The sequence below is a fragment of the Pseudopipra pipra genome, chromosome 15, assembly GCF_036250125.1.
Source record: "Pseudopipra pipra isolate bDixPip1 chromosome 15, bDixPip1.hap1, whole genome shotgun sequence".
Lineage (NCBI taxonomy): Eukaryota > Metazoa > Chordata > Aves > Passeriformes > Pipridae > Pseudopipra > Pseudopipra pipra.
Genome location: NC_087563.1, coordinates 13,239,580 through 13,256,239, shown reverse-complemented (window position 1 = coordinate 13,256,239; position 16,660 = coordinate 13,239,580). Strand labels below are relative to the sequence as shown.

Genomic DNA, 16,660 nt, shown 5'->3' with positions numbered 1-16,660 from the left:
TCTGAGCAAACTGAACATATGTTTATCCCATGTGAAAATCTGCTATTAGTGCCCACAAGCCTCTAGTTTACACAACATCTATTTTCTTTTTCAGTGGGTAATGAAAGAAGTGTCAGAGACACCCAGGCTCTTCTATAATATCACAGACTGTTATTTCAAGGACCTGGGAGCAAAGGTGATGGCATCCATTCCTCTCATCAGATTCCCAATGTTGTGCACAAAAAAATAATCTAATTTTTACATATATATTTAAAAATTGGTGCTAAATCTCCTTTAAAAAGCCAAAAATAATACAGAAATGGAAAGCTTTCTTAAATATTTTGTTCCATTTATTGAATGATGCATTATAAGAAGAGGAAAATCTTCTGCTGGATTTTGTAGCAAAGTTTTGGCCGATGTTGTTAATTGTTGTATTTGTTTTTAATAAAACAAACTGCCTTGGGCTGAAGCTGAATCTCATGAGCCACATGAGTGAAGATTAACTTCTTGTCCTTCCTGTTTTGTGAAGCTGTCAGAAAAATGTCACTTTTATTTTTCACAGTTTTTTCACCCTTGAAGTTTTGGATACATCCCTGCTCAGCATCCTTTAGAGCTAGAAACAAACAGCTGCTTCCCAACTTGTTGACCTATTCCGCTGCAAGGGGCAAGGATATTCCTTCTAAAATCTCATTATTCTTATTATGCCTAGTACTTGGAAGGTGATGACCCACTGCTACTCTTATGCTGATGTTTTTTTTGAGGGGAAAAGATGCTCTAAGAAATCAGATCCTTTTTTCTGCATGTTTGCAGTGATGAGTCCCATGATTTAAATCACAATTAATGAATCTTAATGCATTAATCTATAGAACTGGAATATTACATTAGACAGTGGATTTAATATAGAGCAAGGAGACAGCCTTTCTAACCCTTGTGAATTTTAAAGACTCAAAATCCAGGAACAAAGTCTAAAAATCCAAAAATTATAGGTCAGGAGGTTCTGAGGGCAACCTAAGGATGCTTTTTCCAGAACAAGTTAAAACTGAATGAAACTGAAGTCGCGGGGGGGGGGGGGGGGGAGGGAATCAAAGAAAAGTAACCAAATTCCTTCAGAACTCAGGTAGAATGGTTGGGTTTGAAATTTGGCTGCAATTTCCTGTGTGTTGTGCATGTTATTCCATGTGACTCAGCAGCCTTTCTAGCATAAAGCATTTCCAATTGAAAGAAAAATGTTGCTGGAAGGAGGGGATGTGAAAAAACATCGGATTTGTGGTTTGGTGTTTTTTTTTTTCCTTTTCTTTTCTTTTTTTTTTAAAATCAAATTATTTATTTGGATCTTCAAAATGTATCTATTCTTTTTAGAGAGGCATGTTCAGAAGGGGAGAGCAATCCCTCCCCAACTAGTATTTTGTATTGTTCCTACCTGCTAATTAAGGGAAGGGATTGTCAGAGAATCTGACAGACACATCCATAATACCTACTTGGGAGTGTTTCAGCAGAGCTTTGTCCCTCATCCCATCACACACACACATCCTAAATGGCTCTGTGGCACATTGACAGCCATGTGTCAGAGAAGTCTGTGAGGAAGGAGACGGAGAAGGAAGATATTCCAGGCTTTCATGCTGGCACCCTCCCGATGAGTAATTCAGTCAGCTCGGAGCCTCCTCATGGTCCTTTCCATCACCCCCACCCCTCTGTTCCCAGCAGCACATTTTGTCTCCTTCAGGAGTCACACCAGCCTCTCAAAGCTGAATGGTACATGATGTGAGATTAATTGGCTGAAAAAGCATCCACAGAATGAGGGGAGGTGGGGAGATTTCTTGTCAGAACTGTTGTTCTGTCACACACAGAAATGGGGAAAAGAAGGATCTAAATAAAAGTGAAAGATCTAGATGGAAAAAGTGTTGTAAATGAAAACAAAATGCTTGTCTGGAAGTGGCTGCAGGGATCTGGGATGGGGGAAGAAAGAGGACACTGGGGAAGGGAGGGGAAAGGAAGATACGGAGTCCTGGTTGACCACAGTAGAGCCCGTACAGAAGTCTCTCCTCTCTGTTGCTCTTCTCTCATGAGTATTGCTCCCCTTGAAGCTGAGTTGAAAATGTCTAATTCCTGCCTTGCAATACCTGCTCACAGCTGCTGGAATAATTTCTTGTTAAGTCAGTGCAAACTCTTCCATAAACTTGGAGTTCAGTTCTTTCTCACTAAATTTTGGGAGCCCAGCATATTCCTGAAATTTTGAAATCTATTTTTTTTCTTTTTTCCTTTTTTTTCCTGTTGAACCCTTTTTATCACCATATTCTCCATGTGCTGGGGCTTCCCCTGTGTTGCCAACTTTCTTGTTCCTCTGCTTTCCACCCACGTGATTTTCTCTTTGTTGTCCACAAGGAATCTGTAGAATTGCTGTTTTAATTTATTTTTTTGATTTTTAATTTCCTCTCTGCTTTACATATGCAGAGTGCTTTTGGTATAACCCAGTGCAAAGACTATTTTGGTTACTGGTTTTTGAGAAAGAATTAAATACTTGTGGTAACAAAATTCTGAAATTCCCCTCCTAGGAATTCTGGGCTTGTTTTGCTACTTGCAGTGCTGATATTCTATAAAAATATGTTGTCTCATTCATTCTAACTGACACTGGCAGACATGAGGGTCCTATGCAATAATTAAGACTATTTTTATATGCAAGCTAATTTTTCTTGTAGCCTACATATCATACATTTGGTGTTCAAAAAGAAATATTTTTTTTTAAAAAAACTTGTTTTCATGCCAAATATTTCATGCTGAAATTCAACAGATGAAGTAAAATTACTTTTTTCACTCAGCTTTGCTTCTGATTTTCCTTTCTATATAAGGACCAGGTGCTGACTTCCTAGGTGATAATATCCAATAATGTCTTCAAATAGGAGCTAGGTATTGGAGACGAAAAATAAAAGCAAGAACATTCCAGTGGGAAGGACAAAGATGGACTGAGAGGACTGAGAGCTTGAAGTAAGTCTTGACGATGGTTCTCTGAAGGGTTTGAAATGAGGTTGAACAAATGTTTCAATTCAGCTTCATCAGCATTTGTGTTGGGACAAAAGGAGAAATTACTGGCTTCATGCTCCCCTTTTATACCCCTCTAAGATAAATGGCTCACAGTGGCAGGAGAAGGAGAAACTACCTTCCCCCAGGATGTGGGATCAAGGTGAAGTTCCCTTCCCTACCTTGGTAGAGCTGTAGGTGTGGGAGAGTCCTTCAGGTATCCACAGGACACTTCCTTGCTCTCACATCCCACACTGGCAGCCTGGCACTCGCACACACAGGGTGCCCACCCTCCCACCGCGGGCCTGGCTGTGATGGGCTGCAGGATCCCCTCCCTCACCGAGCTCTGCCAACCACACTGATTACAGTGATTGCCAAGTCGCAGGAAGCCTCTTTGTTCTGTCACTTTGCTGTAACACCTCACGAGGAGACTTGTTGTTTCAAAAAAAACCCCAGTAAAAAGGCAAACAAGCAGCAGTGTTTGCAAACCCGAGATGGCACGTTAAAGCATCCCTGGGATGGATTTCTCCCTGTGCTGTTTGTTGACCATTTGTTTCCTTTAATTGAAGCGTGAAAGGACCGAGCATATCCAATGCAACTTCCCTATGCTAAGTACCACCTGTCAGGCAAATAAAGATGCTCCATCAGTCACTTTTCCTTTGAGATTGTAAGTTTTCAGAAAGAAATGCTGGCACACACCCACGCTACTCCCCCCATCACTGCATTCTCTTCCCATCCAGACTGCAGTGTGACTAGGAGCAGAAACAACACAGAAAATCCATCTATCTCAGTAGTATTTCAAATCTAAAACTTAACCTACAAATAAGTAACTTACCCCTGGCACCTTCACAGTAATTGGGCCCAAGTTTAGATCACTTTCAGCTCACTTTCAGCACTAATACCTGAACAAAAGGGCAGTAGCTATAAATAAATCAGGATCGAATATATTATTAGAAGATGTTATTAGAAAGATATAGGTAGACTAAGTGGAGGGGATGAAAAACATACCAGCCCAGCCACTCCAGCATAAACAAAACAGAGTAAAATTAGAGCTGGCTGTAGGCAGAGCTTTGAATGACTGAGGAGTGCATTTGCAACCCGCTGAGCAAAGGCAATTCTGCCCCCACACTGACGCACGGAAGATTTGGATTAATTTCAGTCCAGACAGGTAGTACAGCTGCAGTTTGGGGCTGATAGCTTGGTAGGAAGGCAAACCAGAGGGCTGATGCAGACCTGAGTGTTCTGCACCTGCTGGGTAACAGAGATATAAATGCTGGAAAAGGGGCAGCCAAAATGTGTCTCTTAAGCAACACACAGCTTCTGAACAGTTTTAGCACAGCTTCCACAGCCGAGGGGTGTGATGTGATGCTGCTGTGAGGACCAAGGCAGTAATCAGTTTTCCCTGTCTCTGAGCTTTGAAGGGAAGTAGTAGGATTTTTTGTGGGGGCTTCAGGAACAGTTGGATGGACACCACTCAGGGTGGGTTAGCTTGGATCTGTCCTCCCTTAGTCATGGTCAGGGTGACATTTTCAAGGTGCCTTCTGGATTTATGTTGTTTCTGTGCTAGGACAGGGCTAACAGACACCTTGAGTCCTTCCCTGCACCATGGCCTGCGGAGGTTGCCACAAGTCTGTTCAAAGTCTCATTGTATTTTCTGTTTGCCATTGTTCGATAGTTTTATTCCATTTTAAGATTTGTGAGAATAGGAACCCTTGTGGTGAAAGTCTCTTTACTGAAGATTTTTTTAATTAAAAGAACTAGTCTCTTTAAAATGTATTTGTTTGACATGCCAGAAGATTTCCTCTATGAAGAACAGAGAAAGGGAATAAATGTTACAATGCAGAGTAAATATGTATGGAGATAAGACAGAAGGAACGGGAATTTATCTGACTTAAGTGTTTGCTACACCCAGGAAGTGAGTTGTGTTGCACATCATTTAAAGCAGATTTTTTTTAACAAACTTTCTTTTAAAATCTATTGCCACAAAAATACATTTGGGACAGCAGTTTGTACCATATGGGTCAGTTGTTAAAAATATATATATCTTAAAGGTGAACTTTTCTTTTGGTTTTATAGAGTGGTTCAACCAATCACAGCAAATGTTAATCACAAAGTACCGAGTCCCACAAAACCCAGACAGCTCAGTGCTTTGTGAAGCAAAAGGAAGAAAATTCTTCAAGTTCATTGGCAACAGAACTTTTTTAACCTTTATTACCCATTCTTCTTAGGACATGGGCATTGTTCCATGTCTTTCTGACCTTTCAAATCTGTAGGGAATACAACAGGAGAAGGAGGGACAGCTGACACTGTGACCAGTGCTTCCTACTCCATCACCTCTTTGCTCTCCTTATTTATGACCCTGTCAGAAATGGTGTTGCATAGCAGTTCCAAAGAGTTATTTTATTGAAAGGTTCTTAAATATTTTTTAAAAGATGAATTATCAAACCTCTAACATTATGTGCATGTTCCAGGAAAATGAGCACATGGGCAGGGTAATGAAAAAAACCTTTAATTACCTCAATAGCTTCTTTTCTATCGGCATCACTCAGACAGGTAGTTTATATCTCAACAAATGAGGTGTTCATTGAGGAATATATATATTTTTAAGTATAAAATTGATTTTTATGCTCTGCATTTCTCATTGTAAAGACACTTTTCTTTGCATCTTACTTTTATTGCTTTTTGATAAACAGCAGCTTCCATGGACTATTGTCAGTAATGATCTTCTGATTAACTGGTCCAACTATTTGCAACATAATCCATGGTTTCCCAGTGAGAAGTCAGGAAACCAAGCAGGAATAGGGTCAAAATACAGATTAGGGGAAATAAAGCGCATCAGGCATTTGGGAGGTTATTTCTCTTGCTTTTGCTCCATGAATCCCTGGGATGGGACTTGTCCTCAGCAATAGCTGTGCCTGAACCTGCCAGACTGGTTGTAGCCCTGTGCTTTCGGGCTCCTCGTGGGCGCAGCATTCACGGGAGGTTGCTACTGAGCCAGCTTTCATTTAACCTGGCACAAACCAAGGCTGTTAGAGAAGGCTGTTGCAGACTTAAATAAAAAGAAAAGCAGGCAGTATAAAGCTCCAAATGAGGCTGGGTCACAGGCTAGTAGCACTTAGGAAATTGTTATAGCACTGCTAAAAATCCATTATACACAGTCATGCAGAGAAGTGGTTGGATTTACATGCAGGTGCTGTCTCTATCAGGAGTATGTATGTGTTCTCTATACATGGGCTAAGAAACCCTCAAAGAACTGTTGGACATGAGAGAAAATAATTCTTTCTCATTCAGTTTGTTTTTAACTGCTTTTATTAATCTTGTATTTATTCTTGAAGCTCCTACTTGCTCTCATATACAGTAGAGACTGAAATAATGATAAACAGGTTCATACAACATTCATATCCAGTGAAATATTCATATTAACCTATATATGAACTTATTTATCTAAGTTAAATAAATGGATATTTATATATTTTTCAGTCAGGAGAAAAGAGAACATGGAGATGTCTAGACAGCCAAGTTCAGGAAGAAGTCACCTGTGGTCCTTTTTGAATGATTGGGAAGAAAAGAATGGCAAATAAGAGATCCCTATCTTTTGATTGTAAAGGCACCTCAGGAAAGAGAGGAGGTAACTGAATATGCTAAACTCAGCCATGCTTAGCAAATGGTTTGAAATTGGTGCAGAGCTGTGTAATTATGAAATTTAGAGCTAAAATCAGCATATGGACATTGTGACTTTGAAAACACAGTCTTGGGCATCAGACATTTATCCTGAGAAAATTAGGCTTATTCCATTAGTGTTATTGGCATTAATTGGAGTAGTGGGTTGAAATGTTCACAAGCTGTTGTGCAGGTAGAACATTTGAGATGCCTGCAGTGTTTATGGGGATAAATGAGGAGGGGGAGGTATAACAGTTGTGGTGTGTGTCTGTAGATGGCCAGTGAAAGGTTGTTCTGCCTAACTCTTTGCTTTTAGCTACTGTAACAGTAGATCCATCAGATGAGTCCAGTTTTCCAGGTGTAAACCCTTACTGGCATACGGAATATGTTGTTTTTCTGCTGTAATAGTGCAAGAATGGATCACATTCAAAGGGTAGAGTTGCTACCTCAACACTGAGGATACCAATGTTCTCCATAACATCCTTGTATATGTTGTTGATAAGGAATGGATATGGGATTCCCATTACCAAAACTGTTCAGTTAATTGAAGTGCATTTCAGCAAATATGATATAACACTATATTGAATGCATAGATTTCTTTCACACAAAAGCTCTCCTTTTTTTGAGATGCTTAATTTGTGAACTAAGTGGTAACACCTGAAATGCTTCTAGGCCAGCTCATCTGAGAATTAGATTGGCCAAGAGAAAATTTTGGCCTCATTGGTAGATGTCAGCATCAGAAATTCTGTGACTTTAAGCACTAGTGTTTGGCCTAGGATAAAAGGATTGAAAAGGCTGTGGATTTCTGTTATTTTCTGGAAGGTTTAAGCATTATAATCATGTTGTGCTCCTCTGAGACTTTGTCTGGCTGCAAAGAAGAGTTGAGGAATCCTTTTTTTCCATCCCATTCCTGCTATGTAAGGAAGGGCACTCTAGCTGTGCTTGGAAGTGTCTCTGAAGGGAGCACTGAAAAGTGTTCAGAAGAGCCAGAGAGAAAAGCACAGCTTGTCTGCTGAAGGGTTCTGTGCACAATTGCTGAGAGAAGTCTTGATTGCTGAACTCCCTTTGATACAACTCCAAATGCCTGTGTTAGGGGAAATAAACATGAAGACCACATGCACTCCACTTCCCAGCAAGTGTTACTTGATTTTGTCACCCATATTTTGAATTTTTGCAAGGCTTGCTGATGTTCTTGAACTCCACACACACCTACCCCCATCTAAATGCATGGTACCCCTTGGTGCAGCAGTGGCTCATTGTGTACTCTCTGTATTTCAGAGCAGACAATCCTGTCAGAAATTTCCATGATACAGTGACAGCAGTTTTCTGATCTCCTTTAAATTGCAGAATTACTTCCTGTTTTGAAGGAAAACTGGAAAGGAAAGTGTTCTGGAGGTGGATTGGTCTGGTTCAGCTTTGAGAGTGGGCTGTTCAAAGCCACTTCCAGGCAGCTTCAGCTGACTACAGAGTCTTGGCCCAAGTTCTTCCGCATGGGAAGCTGCTTTTCCCTGTCAGACTTTGTCTTCAATTGAAAATTCCAATGACCCCAGAGGCTGTTCCAGACCTCAGTTATGCTCAGTGTAGAAACAGGTGTGTACCTACACTGTAAAGTGAAGAGGCATGAACTAAGAATTGGACAACAGAGGAAAATTTGGCCAGGCTCTCCCAGTTAGTCACAGGATGAGTACATAAGCTGCTAGATTCAACTCAGGAGAAAACAGGATATGAATGACTAGACAAAAATGTTACACCTACTCCCTGTCAAACCATAAATCCAGTCCTAAAAGCTGGAATGAAAATCTACCAGTCCAGGCTCAAAAACCTCTCAAACATTCTTCCAATATGGTGATGAGTGTCTTTTCTTTCATATGAGATAAGAAGTATTGCCTGTGCTGGTAAGTAGAATACTGAAGGTTGGAATAAGAACTTAGAACCCGTCTGAGGCTTCTTAGAGGATTCGGTGCAAAGAAAAGCTTGTTTGGTGTTTATCCAAGGATAAGAACATACCAGACCTATTTCCACTTCATAGCTACCTTGAGGCAAATTATCCACTGACACAAAATATGGGATCTCTAGTGCTGTTTTCACTGTTGCCAGGATGTAGTGAAATCCATCAGCTCTTCAATGGAAACACAAATACTGCAGAACTCGGTTTCAGTCTGAGCCTACCAGACTCATTCTCCGTAGCTTAAACTCATGGTCTGAATCTTCAACAGCATCAGAGGGACACAGTTCTTCATTTCATGGGAACAGTTCTTTTCACAGTCTTTGATTTTGTCTCACCAGTCTTTCGTAAATATCTTCTTCAGCCTCACGTATCATAAACCTGTAGGTGCAAACTATATCTGTATATCTATATCAGCAATCAACACCCTGATGGAGAGCGTTAAAACTCCAACTGGGTGAGAAAGGCTCCCTTGACTGACAAAAAAAAAAAAAAAAAAAAGAAGAAAAGGATAAATTTGTTGAATAATTTGATTTCAGTGTTGTTCTGTATTTTTTCTAACTGAGATGGATTCAACTCCAGCTCTTGGAGGATTTTCAGTCCTGAGTGTCTTATTACTCTTTCATACTTGGCTGTCTAAGGGAATGTGGTACCCTATATTCACCCTAAACTAAAAGAAACCACTTTCTAGAGTCAGTCTTTAAAATCATCTTTGGAGTCCTTGCATGACCATGGGAAAGAGGAGAGAGAGGGGAGCAGTGTCTTCCTGACTAGGGCTCAGAGATGGCTTCAGGTGCCATCACATCAGTGAGACATGAAGCAAAGAAGCAGTTCAAGGAATGATGTTGTAGATGGGTGTGTTGTCACAACACCACAGGCAAGAGCTGGTCACTGATGTAAAGCTGCATATGCCAACCCTGTATTGCTGTCTTGGGAAATAACATGACAGGATAATGTAACACAGGCATTGTACAGCCAGCAAGGTGGAAACAATGCAGCAGCGAGGATGGAAGGGAGATGGGAGCTAAAGTGTTTCAGATTATCCTATAGAGAACAAATGTGTTTGATATACTATTCACTCTGCCTCATATAAAAGTTTAATGTCTTGGGGGTGCCAGCTCTGTACAGATCTGTGACTGTAATCAAGCCACGAGCAATGGCTGTGTGAAAGATCTTGGAAAAGTTTCTTGGCATCTCCGATGGATGTGTTGCAAAGCAATGACCCATTTTTCAGTCACTGGTTTGTATTTGATATCCATGAAGCCCTACAAAATAGAGAGGGAAGAGAAATGAGGTTGCCTGAGCTGAAAGAAACGGCTGTGTGAACCAAACCATTGTGAAGTTCTATATCTTGATTGCTTCTCTCTATGGAAAGCTTTGCCAAGTCTAAAATAATTTCCATAGTAGTGTGCATTGCTGATATAAAAGAGATAGAAAATGCAATTTTTTTTTCAACTTTTCAGCTTGCAACTTCTTTCAACTTCTACAACATGTCAAATTCCTTTCAGGGTATAACTTGAACTTGTTTATCAGTGATGAAAAGTGCCCATTTGGGGTTCTTTCTATCAGCACCCAAAGCAGAGATAAGTTTTCCAATGAACCATTCAGAACACGCACTTTGAAACTACCCATTCATTAGCTGACAGATTGTACCTGCAACAGACCTGAGTAAATTCTCAACTATTTTTTTCGAATTTTTTCTGTTCTAAATGGATTTTAGTGGCATCTCTTGACTCTTGTTGGCAGGAATGGAGATATTTACCATCTGTTCAAATACACATTGGCCATGGTAAAAAATTCAGACAATTCCCCAAACAAAGAGCATGGGGAAGCAACCAATACAAGCTGCTGGCTCCTCATACAGCTCAGGTGCAGACAGAGAACAATGCATTCAGGTGGGTTGTTGGCACTGAAATGAACTCATGAACTCTCAAGGGTGCTTCCAGCAGAAATGAAGTTATAAAAGTATTAATGACAAGATCAGAAGATATTTGGTTCTGGCTTAAACAATTGTGTTCTGTTTGTTTTATTGTGTATGGTGCCTAGCTGGTCTTTCTAAGGAGGTATAGAGCAGAGAAAAAAGGAAAGGAGATAGTTGCATGGAAATGAACTTCAGAAGTTGTAAGACCATGTTAGAGCAGCTCATTGTGCCTTTTTTTATATACTTTGCTCAGAGAAAGTGGCAAGGAAGCATATCAACTCTTTCAAGTCTTTAGCTGAACCTGCTCCATGCTGTAGTCTTCCAGCTATAGACTTTGCCCGTGAAGGGAGGGTGAATTTTGGTCACACTCCCAGCAACCAATTTCCAGACAAACCCAGCACAGTTGGTGGACCTGAATCAAGATTTGCTTGTAAAGATGCCCATGCTGTTAAGAACTGTATTTGCAAGTAAGTGCAGGTGGAGAATTTAGAAGGTTGCTGCTGGGAGGAGTGAGTGTCTCTCAGTGGTGTCTCTCCTTCAGAAATAGCGACTGCTGCCTGTGCCTTTTGTGTAGCAGGGTCTCAGATTAAGTCTCTGCCACTCATTGTGTATTTGCTTTGTGTTTTGCAGAACTTTCCAGCTGGAGTCACACAGTACGTTTGTTCCCCATAGCATGAAATCATGACATCTTACTGCTTTTCCCTGGAGCAGAGTAACACATTCATTTTTAATTGTTGACCACTATATCAAAAATCCTATTTCCCAGAGTTTAATTGTTTTGCATGATGTTTAATTCATGGCTTCCCTACAGAAATCAGCTGTTAACCTTTTAAAAAAATATATATATTATTTAGTATTTATTTATTATTTAGCAATAACATTTTTAATTGTACAGGATGATATAATTTATTTATATTCTCACTATAAAATTCCATGTCCCTGTGCTTCCTCTCCCTTTCTCCCCCACCCCCTTTTTTTTTTCTCCTGGCACTTATGAAGAACAATAAGAGCTGTAGAAATGTTACTGCAAGGGTTTCAAGAACAAGTTTTTGAAATAAGGTGTTCTTACACAGGACAGCACTGAAGAAACATTTAAATCCTCCTGGAGACACTAAGCCAATGCTTAAGAGCTTTTGGAAATCAGGGCATAGGTGAACATATTTTTCTTTCTTTCTGAATATGCTTTCTACCATCTTCTTGCAAATGAGCTGCCCTGCAGAAAAGTTCAGTGGCAAAACTCAAGCCAAACTTTCAGAGGATTTGTAGAAACAGGAATTCAGAGTTTCTGCCAGAGACCTGATGCGACGAGTGATATTCATCCAGCCAGGAGACTGTGCCATCCAGAATGTGTCTAGCAGAATTTCACACACAGCAAAGTGCTCTTGGAAATGTTCCAGGACAATAATTATTGGATACCAGGGAGCTGCAAATAAGTGCTAAGAAATGAGGAAGCACAGCACTTGCACAAGATCTCATCCCCTGTTCTGGCTGCACAGAATGCCCTTTGCTTTGGCTGCTGTGGCAAAATCTCCATCTTCTCTTTCCATGGAAAGGATTGGGTGCTGGGAGATGTTTTGTAGTTTGCCCAAGCCCTGAACCTCCTTCCAAACCCAGAGACTAGGCAGAGGCTGCAGGAGTCCCAGCCACCTCTCATCAGAACAAAGCTTTCCCATGATGTACAAGGCTGCAACCCAAATCCAGCTGCTCCCACGGCAACAGAATAGGGTCCAACCCTGCAGGCAGAGATACCAGAGATGGATATCAGCACGATTTGTATTCATAAGGTTTGTATTAGCAACATATTCCTTACCATATGTGGACAGAAATTTACATATATGGAAATATATGTATTTCTGATTGATGGGGCTGTGAGGCTGGTGTTAATGTTTGGTCCAGCATCAGCCTGGAAAAGCATGAAAGCACAGATTTACCTTTTTCTTAAATGTGGAGAAATAAACAAGTTACTCCTGAAAAACATTGCTGCACTTGGGACTGCTATGCAGCTCCATTTCATCTGATGGAAACCTGAGCACTAGGCGAAATTTCCATATTTCCCTCCTTTTCCAAGGGAAGTGGTAGACCCAAGAAAGCAAGCCAGGATGAGTGTAACCACTTGTAACCTTGTAACCACTAAACTTCTGCTGTGGTTGATCCCATCCCTTCCATCTTTTTTGTTTACAAAATATCCCCAGTGCCATCATCACCCACACAGGAGTTGTTTCACTGCTCTGAGTGAATGCTCTTATGTCAGTGCATCATCAGAGGAGGAAGTGGCTACATCTGGGTAAAAATCAGTTTACAGTGGAAGAATCACAAAGCTTTTAATGATGAAACCAGAAAACAGTCTAAGATTTTTGCTGAGTGTGTTTGGTTTAAAAGCAAAATTTCCATAAAATCCTAAGGGAGCAGAGCAACACTTCCTTTCCTAATTTTTAATATAAATCTTGGCAGAGATGAAGACTGAATGGCTAAAGCAATTACAGGAAAATTCCAATTCAGTAGGAAACAGGAAAAAAAACAACAACTACAACAACAAAAACCTAATCATTTCTAAGAGAGAGGATATCTGATACAGCTGCTGCTCTTTCAAGGACTACTTAAAAGCATTTTTGACTGTTTTTCTCTGGAAAATATTTCAATCAGCATATATCAAAAAAAGCCTTTCTTCTCTATTTCACTTTCTTCCTTCTTTCTTGCTTCTACTGCAATGTAAATTCTACAGCAAAAGAAAGAGAGAAAAAAAATCTGTATAGCACAAATGACTCTCACTTCAAGCAAATATTGCCATAAGTAATTATACTTCTCTCTGTTCCTGTTTCAGACATACTGATGTTGCGAATGAATTAACCAAGGAACATAATGCTTCACTGCCAACTAAGAGCTAATCCTTGAAGTTTAGTGCTATTACACTTAACTTATTTCAGTTGGAGCTCAAACCATGACACATAGAAGAACTGATACCAGTGAAGGAGATGGATTTCTTGTCAAGAACGAGTCTCGCAATTCCTTTGCTCCAAGGAAATTTGAATGAAGAAACATTCAGTTTGGAGACATGCCTATTCTACTTAGAGAAAGTTAAAAAATGGATTGAGGAAAGCAGACAGAGCTAGAAAACATTGCAAAGAAAAATTATAATTTTTAAACACAAAATTCAGGTTTATGAATTTCTCCATGTGAGTTTTTGACAGTGGTCCATCCATACTCTTTGGGACATTTCTTCTGGACTTTACACCCGAAGCTCTTGCAGGACAAGGATTTGTCTTGCTTGAATGGTCTAGATCTGCTTGTGATTTCCAGTGGGCTCCCTTGGTGACTTTTAGCACATGCTTCTGGTGCTGGAGCACAATCACAACAGTGACCCTCTTTTAGACTGGAGCTCAGTAAGATGCGGGCCCTGACATAGATTTTGGGTGTGCCAATGTTCCCAAATCCCTTGATCTATGCCACTTAATTTTAAGCAGTCAGTAGGACACCTAAGGAGGGAGCCTAATTATCCTAAGGCACCTTTCACAGTCAGTGAGGTGATCAAGGTGTCACCAGCACATGAACCTGAGATGCCCTGCAGTGCCCTCAGCTGACTCACCTCCATCAGATACAAAGAGATGCTTGGCAGGAATGCAAACAGCAAAGGCAGCAGGGAGAGGCATCACCAGAGCAGAGCTTCAGGTGAGTCATTTGCATCTGCAGAGGGAACATGGAAGGAGAAAGGGACCACAGTCCCTTTTCCTAGAAAAAGCATCACAGTCCCAGTTCAGCAGCCCAGTTCAGGGGCTCTTGGACTGTGCATATGGTCACTGGGGAGTTTTTTGAGTAACGGTTGTTTTGCTTTAAAAATAAGGATGGGAACAGTTTCATGTAGCAAAGATCTGCAGAAAGGATCAGTATTCTCTGACAATTCGTGGTCAGAGAAAAAGCTGATATTTGCTGCATGAGCTGTCTGTGGTTGCTGCTCTCACATTCTTGTACCTCTTGCAGGTGTGTCAGGATGTACCCTCAACACCCCCAGTCTGCATGAGTTGTCCTTATATGCTTATTAAATGATGGTGTGCATTTGTACTCAGACTATTATAAATCCATTACTTCCCCCAGGCCACAGGAAATGATTTTAAAATGTGAGGCTTTTCTACAGGGAATTGAGAGATAAAAACACTAAAGCTCTGAACTTGGCTTGCACAGATCAATGCAGTGCAATAACTGGGAAGATGAACCAAGCTTAAAATATTACAAGTGTGATTGCATGAAAGCTTAACATGACATTGAGTAATTATTACTACAAAAGTCTCCTAAACCACCTTAAGTAAAACAAAACCAAAACCAAGCAAAGAGCCTGTAAATCATAAAAGCAAAATTACAGTGTTTGCACTTAGAACCAAAGTCTGGGTAATATAATTGCATAGTAGTGAGTAAAACTTCAAATTTCCTTCACTTTCCTTTACTTTTTCAATAAAATTAAGAGGTGTAGGTGAAAAGTCTTGGATGGGAGATATCAAAAGATTTTGAAAATTATTTTTCCACTGAAACTTTCACAAAGATTTTTTTTTCTTCATCAGTAACTTTGTTTCTCCATCAGGGAAACAATTAGTTCCAAACCTGACAATTCCTATTTGTGGAGGGAACAATGAACAAAAGAGGAACAAAGCAATCTTTCAAACAAGATTCAAAAATAGTCATTAAAGTTCCTACCAAGTTCAGAAGCTGGTTGAACTAAGGCAGTCATTATCCAGTGAGCAATAAGGTTTACCTGCATTTTCAGGGCAATGAGATAATATTTCATCCCACCATAGACAGTCATGATGTACCAGTTAGTGAGTCTTCCCATTTTTTTCCATGGGTTTATATTAAGCAGAAAATAAATACTAATGAAATGTTCCCTTTTCTGAAGCACTGAGCCACTTATAGGAATAATTTTGAGGAGAGGAGTAGGAAGTAAGTTTGTATCTTACACTTCTGTCATTATTTGACTTGAACAGATGGAAGCTCAACCACTTGTGATTAAATCACTAAAATGAATAGGCATCACTGAAATGGTGGTCACTCATTTGGTCAATTCTAAGTGAAGAAAATTAGCAATGGATGGTGATGGGTGTGGATTTCCTTAAAACAAACAAGAGCAGCCTTTCCCAATAACTCCAGTCATGTGCATGTATCCCCATATTACATGCATTCATGGCCAGGGAGAATCCTGGCTATGAGTCTCCATTTCCACTTGGGATGCGTTCATGAGCCATCCAGTATCCAGGAATATGCAAATCCCTTGAAATATAAATTGTGCCACAGGTTATACATGTAGAAAGGCTTTCTTTAAATGCTGCAGCTGCCTAACCCAGAGCTCTACAGCATGAGGGCTCCCAGAGATGTCTCTAAATACATTTCCCTATTGAGTGGGATCATGAGCAGTGGGACCCTGAACATGTTTGTATGCTCAGCATGGAAAGTATGTTCCTGGTTTTGGAACACAGCAGTAGCTGCATAAATCCATGTAGGATTTAGAAATATTAGGTTCAGGTCCCTGCCTTAGAGTGGGGTTAAACTCTCAGTCTGAAAGTGTCCAATTCTCTTGGCTATTAACTAATGTCTGTTATTTCAGGTGGTGTGTGGGAAAGTAGACTACACCCCCACTGCCCCTGGGTGTGGAGGAAAGCAGCTACTTTGCAAAGTACAAAAATGTATTAAAAAAAATAATTAAATCTGCCAAACCTATAAAATACTATTCACTCAACAGATCTTCAATCAGTTCCTCAGCGCTCCATTTCTAATTATTTGCCATCTGGTGCAGCCCCTTCTCTTCCAAAGACATGGAACATTCTTCTGGAGCAGGCACACACAGCAGTGTTACCCATACACTAACCACTTCTGACTGGCCATCCTGGGGAGCCTGATTGTTTGAAGCAAATCACCTCCCCAGGGATGGCGTGATTTATTCCTTGCATCCGGATTGCAAGTTGTTTTTTTCTTCGTTGGGGGAAAAAAAATGCTTCTGTGCCATTTATAATGGATTTCATTCCAATAAACAGCCATCTTCTGGCACATTATGACTGTGGCTTATCAAATAATAAAGCCCCGTCACTCTAAATTGCTGGGAATGGGACCAATCCAGCCAGCGTCGATTCCTGTGTCCACTTTGTCATGCCAGGACATTT

General features: G+C 40.4%; 2 long non-coding RNA genes across 2 annotated transcripts in view; both read left to right on the top strand.

Moving 5' to 3' along the window:
* LOC135422639 (uncharacterized) overlaps nucleotides 1-7,700 on the top strand; it is a 47,206-nt gene extending 39,506 nt beyond the window's left edge. The window contains exons 2-3 of the long non-coding RNA XR_010434535.1: nucleotides 2,877-2,961; nucleotides 6,475-7,700. This is a non-coding gene — a long non-coding RNA (uncharacterized LOC135422639). The remainder of the gene's footprint in view (nucleotides 1-2,876; nucleotides 2,962-6,474) is intronic.
* Nucleotides 7,701-7,725: 25 nt separating this feature from the next.
* The window catches only part of LOC135422638 (uncharacterized), a 58,340-nt gene continuing 49,405 nt past the window's right edge, over nucleotides 7,726-16,660 (top strand). The window contains exons 1-2 of the long non-coding RNA XR_010434534.1: nucleotides 7,726-12,304; nucleotides 13,342-14,186. This is a non-coding gene — a long non-coding RNA (uncharacterized LOC135422638). The remainder of the gene's footprint in view (nucleotides 12,305-13,341; nucleotides 14,187-16,660) is intronic.